At 47.4% G+C, this 5,906-nt stretch overlaps 2 non-coding genes across 2 annotated transcripts; both read right to left on the reverse strand.

The window, feature by feature from the left end:
* Positions 1-583: 583 nt before the first annotated feature.
* trnal-caa (transfer RNA leucine (anticodon CAA)) lies at positions 584-666 on the reverse strand. The gene has a single exon. It is a non-coding gene; the product is annotated as a tRNA-Leu (tRNA).
* Positions 667-4,417: 3,751 nt separating this feature from the next.
* On the reverse strand, positions 4,418-4,500 carry trnal-uaa (transfer RNA leucine (anticodon UAA)). Its single transcript has one exon. It is a non-coding gene; the product is annotated as a tRNA-Leu (tRNA).
* Positions 4,501-5,906: the final 1,406 nt, after the last annotated feature.

A 5,906-nucleotide genomic window follows, 5' to 3' on the forward strand; every position in this document is an offset into this window, starting at 1 on the left:
TTCTGAAAGCTGTAGCACTGGTTCAGGGAATTCAGCCCTGTTTCTCTACTCGAAAGGATCAGCCATGCTTGATCTGCCTCGTATTTTGCTTTTATTGCAACTTTACAAGACCTCCAATCCTCTGGCACCACACCTGTATCCAGTGAGGGATTGGAAAATGATGGTCAGACGTTCCACTATTTCTTCCCTGGCTTCTTTCAACAGCCTGGGGTACATTTCATCTGGTCCTGGTGATTTTTCCACATTCAAGGATGCTCATCCCATTTATACTTCCTCTCTCCTTAAGTTATCACGTCCAATACTTCACACTCCTCCTCCTTCATAACAATATCTGCATCACCCTCTCATTCGGGAAAACAGTAAAGTATTCATTAAGCATATTGGCAACATATTCCACCCCGATACAAAGGTTACATTTTTGATCTTTTCTGTGCCCTGCTGTTTACTTGGTTGCCTCCAACTCTCATGTTTTGTGACAACATCTTTGGTTCCATTGTTCCTTTGTTTGTCCATGTTCTTTCCTGCTTTCTCTTTGCTTTTCACCGCTGCTCCCAAACGCCTCCAGTGCAGTCAAAACACAAGGTGTCAGAAGTGCGATTCGAACCCACGCCTCCAATGGAGACTGCGATTTGAACGCAGCGCCTTAGACCACTCGGCCATCCTGACTACCTGCGACGTCCTATTAATGCTAAGGAAATTATTCATTCTTTGTGAAAGTATTTGTGAGATTGTGGAAATGTCTGGAAGAGGAAAGACCAGCGGGAAAGCTCGAGCCAAGGCCAAGTCTCGCTCCTCCCGGGCTGGACTGCAGTTCCCGGTGGGCCGTGTTCACAGGCTCCTGAGAAAGGGTAACTATGCTGAGCGTGTGGGTGCCGGAGCCCCGGTCTATCTGGCTGCTGTGCTCGAGTATCTGACCGCTGAAATCCTCGAGCTGGCCGGGAACGCAGCCCGGGACAACAAGAAGATAATCTCCTAATCTGAGGGCAACATCCTCAGACACCTGCAGCTGGCCGTCCGCAACGACGAGGAGCTCAACAAGCTGCTGGGAGGAGTGACTATCGCTCAGGGCAGGGTGCTGCCTAATATCCAGGCCGTGCTGCTGCCCAAGAAAACCAGCGCTCAGAGCTCCCAGAAAAAGTAAAGCGGCCAAAATGTCATCAAATAAACCAAAGGCTCTTTTCAGAGCCACCCACAGTCTCTGTGAAAGGACTGGTTACTGTCAGGAGGGAGTCAGTGATGGAGTTATTGTAACAGTGGATTGACCTGTTTCACATCTGTAAAGGTGTGTGTTCAGTTCCCTCTCTGGATTTCGCTCTGTTTCTCTGCTCACACATCTCCCCCTCCAGTTAAGTGAAGAAGTGAACTACAGGGTGTCAGAATCAACAATTTAATAAATCCCGCTGCCTTCGATTTTATAAATCCCGAGATTATCCCGGTACATTAACGGGAACTGGTTCGGAGCTGATGAATTAATTTAATAATGGAAGTGTCCGGGTTAATTCTCTGTTTTTCATTTGGACAGTTTGAATTGTGTTTTTTTTTCTCTCCGGTGATCTGAGCGCCGCTTCTCAATGAGAATCTGCTCCCGGAACAGAGTAAATGCAGGAAGGAAGAGGACATTCTCGGGCTGTGTGTTTCTCTCCTAACCTCATCTGTTTAGACCGCACTGTTCCCAGAGGACGGAATCAGTGAGAGTTGTGCACACACAGGAGCTGAGTCCATTGCAGTGCTCTCAGGTGTGCCTTCCCCCCGGCCCTCCCTATTCTTGGGACACAGAGCTGTCTGTTTCCCCCGGCGGCGGGATAGAGTCGGGGATTCTCTCCCCGCAGTGTCAGGGTCTGCAGCCCCGGGGAACTGGCGGTTTCAGTCAGAGTGACCGAGCTGCCTTACATATCCTGTGTACTGATCTCCAATGGATTCAAATATTAGTGAACTCATTGGGTAATGTTTGTAAATAACCCTCATGTGAACGGACCCGGCTCCATTAATGCCTTCCAAATAAAACTGGGATTCATTTCTTTTCCCCAAATGCCAGCTAACAGATCCCAGGAGCGGGGTTGAGATTGTGCTGAGCAGCAATGAGTCTCCGGTAATGCTGCTTTCTAAATTCCAGATCAGCTCTCAGTCCTGCAGGCCTTTCGGGAAAGTGATGTGACAAAACAGAAACCATGTGGCCGCCCCTCCAATCTAATGGGTTTGATGATGAACAGAGATGGCAGCTCTTTCCTTTGCTGATTTGGTGGCTCTGAAAAGAGCCCTTGTTACACTTGTTACTGAAGCTGGGTTTAAGGTGCGTTCCCCGCGGATGCGGCGGGCCAGCTGGATGTCTTTGGCCATGATGGACCGGGATCATTCTGGTGAATCTGCTCATTTTCCGGCAGAAGCATCAGTCGCTGTTTGAACTGTTTAAAGTCAGGGGTGTATTAGCAGCCAGAAAGTGAAGGGCAGTTCATTGCTCCCTGCAGCATTATCCGCCTCTTTCAGGAGAAAAGATCAGAAACCGCTCGTTTCTGTCAGTCCCCGAGAAGCCTGTGAGAAGCGGTTAGTCGCTAATGTGTTCCTTTTACAGAGTGGAAGCTGATATTTGTCCCGTTTTAAATTGCTGAACCGGACCTTCCTCCCGCCGCTTACAGTTAACAGATTGACGAATGAAAACGATTCCTAAAATCGCGTCAGGATTTTGTGACGGTAAATACAGTACAACAGAACATAAAATGAGAGGTTTTAAAATTGTTGCCTGAAAATTGAAATTTTCCATCACTTCAATTCCTTCCTGCTCTGGAACTGCCAGGCTTTTTCCAATTGGAAAATCTGAGCCAATGAGAACTTCTATTTACTTATATGTGATTCTCCTATTGGTTAAGAATTGGATTGAGAAGCGGGTGACCAATCAGAGACAGAGTCAAACTGCGGGGATTCCAGGCCCCCAGTAACTGAGCTGAAACTATTCAGATTGACAAACCCTGGCAGTAGCTTCACACATTGGACACTTCACACTGAGTCATTCAAGGGCTGGTGTGAGAGAAGCTTCAGATCCTGTCATTTCTTTCTGACTCATTATTCATCTCGAACCAAACAATTAATAAATGTGAAGCAGTGAAGAGACTTTTCACTCTCACTGCAGAATGTGTCATCTGGGGAAATAAGGAACTATTATTTTCGGAGATTCCAGGTACGTTCCTCCCTGAACAAATCCATTCCTAACATTCCCGATCACAGCCTATCCCAGCTCCTGTTTTCACCCGACTCCAGCTGAATTGGAGAAACTCATGTGTTGGGGTTTGAGTTGTGAGGTGGGGTTTCTCCGCCAGTGTTACTGTCTTACAAACTCTCCCCCTGAATTTGTGAACTGAGACTGCACCGAACACATCTCCAGTTAGAGTGAGGGCCGGACATCCCTCTGTTTTATGACAGAGAGTGGGGAAAGGGCTGGGTGGAGGGTTGTCACCAGGGATCCTGGATTTACTCCAAATCATTTCCATGTGGAATCTGCAGGCGGGGCCTGGACAGGGATCATTTGATCAGGGGATCAGCTCTTTCCTGAGAGATGTGGGTGGCTCTGAGAAGAGCCTTTGTGTTCAGATGTTTACAAGTTTCCCGCGCTTTCACTTCTTTCCAGACCCTGCTTTCTGAGACTTCGCTGCTTTCGGCTTGACCTTGCTCTTCCATGTCTGCACTTTCTTCAGCGCCTTTCCGCCCGCCGCACTCTTGCCTTTTTTGACCTTCTTCGCAGGAGACTTTTTCTGAAGCGCTGCTTTCTTCACCGCCTTATTTGGCGTTGCCGCCGCCTTGCTGCTCGTTTTCTTGGCTGTTACTTTCTTTGTTGTCACTTTCTTGTCTGCTGGTTTCTTCCCTAAAGATTTCTTGTTTGCTGGTTTCTTCACTGAAGATTTATTGTCTGCTGGTTTCTTCACTAAAGATTTCCTGGCTGCTGGTTTCTTCACCTTCTTTCCCACTTTTCCCTGGGTTTTCCTTCTTGCTGATTTTGAAGGAGCCGGAGGCGCCCTGTCCATTGCTCTGCACCAGGGAGCCTTTGTTCACATTCCTCTTGATACTTTGCTTGATCTGGGTCTTGAGCTTCTCCTGAGCGGTGGCAGACCTGCAAGGAATCAACTACCAGCTAGCGTATAAAGCGAGACCAAGGCTCAGGGCCTTCAGTTACCTGGAGAGGAGTCGGAGAGGCAGCGAATCCTGTGAGGAACCACAATCCAGGAAGGATGAGAAGGTCATTGTCAGGGTACAGAGGAGATTAAGTTAAAGATTTACAAGTTTATAAGCAAGCGCAGAGCCAAGGAATGGTGCTGGGGCAGATCAAATAATAGGAAGCTGTGATCAGTTGGAAGGCAAGAGTGACAGAAGAGATGATGGTGCAAGGCAAAAGTAAGGGAACAAATGAGCAACATTTTGAAAGCACAGATACCAGAAGTGGGGTATGAACCCACATAGACACATGCCCATTGGATCTTAAGTCCAATGCCTTAACCACTCGGCCATCCTGGTACATTAACCCACCACTAAAAATGAAATTTAATGTGATCCGGGTGCCATCTGGCCTTTTCCAATATAAAGTTTTGACTCAAAAACAAGAAATGCTGGATTCACTCAGCAGGTCTGGCAGCATCTGTGGAAAGAGAAGCAGGGTTAACGTTTCGGGTCAGTGACCCTTCTTCGGAACTGACAAATATTAGAAAAGTCACAGAATATAAACAAGTGAGGTGGGGGTTGGGCAAGAGATAACAAAGGAGAAGGTGCAGATTGGACCAGGCCACATAGCTGACCAAAAGGTCACGGAGCAAAGTCAAACAATATGTTAATGGTGTTTTGAAAGACAAAGCATTAGTACAGATTAGGTGTGAATATACTGAATATAGAACATCAGCAAGTGCAAACCTGAAGAAAAACAACCTGACAAAAACAGTGGGTAAGCAAACTGAACAAACTAAGATGAAATGAAATAAATGCAAAAAATGTAAAAAGGAATGCCAAAAAAAAGGAAGAAAAAATAACTAAAAATGACTAAAAATGAAAGTAAAGAGGGGGGCTGTCATGCTCTGAAATTATTGAACTCAATGTTCAGTCCGGCAGGCTGTAGTGTGCCTAATCGGTAGATGAGATGTTGTTCCTCGAGCTTGCGTTGATGTTCACTGGAACTCTGCAGCAATCCCAGGACAGAGATGTGAGCATGAGAGCAGGGGGGAGTGTTGAAATGGCAAGCAACCGGAAGCTCAGGGTCCTGCTTGCGGACTGAGCGGAGATGTTCCGCAAAGCGGTCACCCAGTCTGCGCTTGGTCTCCCCAATGTAGAGGAGACCACACTGTGAGCAGCGAATACAGTATACTACATTGAAAGAAGTACAAGTAAATCGCTGCTTCACCTGAAAGGAGTGTTTGGGGCCTGGGATAGTGAGGAGAGAGGAGGTAAATGGGCAGGTATTACACCTCCTGCGATTGCAAGGGAAGGTGCCCTGGGACGGGGACGAGGTGGTGGGGGTAATGGAGGAGTGGACCAGGGTGTCGCGGAGGGAACGATCCCTTCGGAATGCTGACAGGGGAAGGGAGGGGAAGATGCGACTGGTAGTGGCATCACGCTGCAGGTGGCGAAAATGGCGGAGGATGATCCGCCATCATTATGACTCCTCTCCCATGCTAAATTGGACTCTTCATTATTTATGAACCTCAATCGGATCACCCCTCAGTCTAGGCTTCTCTAAGGTGTAGGGTCCCAACTCTTTTAGTCTAACTTGATAACCAAGATGTCTTATACTGGGAATTCGTCGAATGTCTCTCCTCTGTACCCTTTCCAAAGCCTCAATATCACCCATCATGTGAGGAGACCAAGACTGGATACAATATTCCAAGTGAGTCCTGACCAAGGTTTCATAAAAGGACAAATTCGGGACATCTCAG

Source organism: Heterodontus francisci, unplaced genomic scaffold (genome assembly GCF_036365525.1).
Source record: "Heterodontus francisci isolate sHetFra1 unplaced genomic scaffold, sHetFra1.hap1 HAP1_SCAFFOLD_51_1, whole genome shotgun sequence".
NCBI classification, from domain to species: Eukaryota; Metazoa; Chordata; class Chondrichthyes; order Heterodontiformes; family Heterodontidae; genus Heterodontus; species Heterodontus francisci.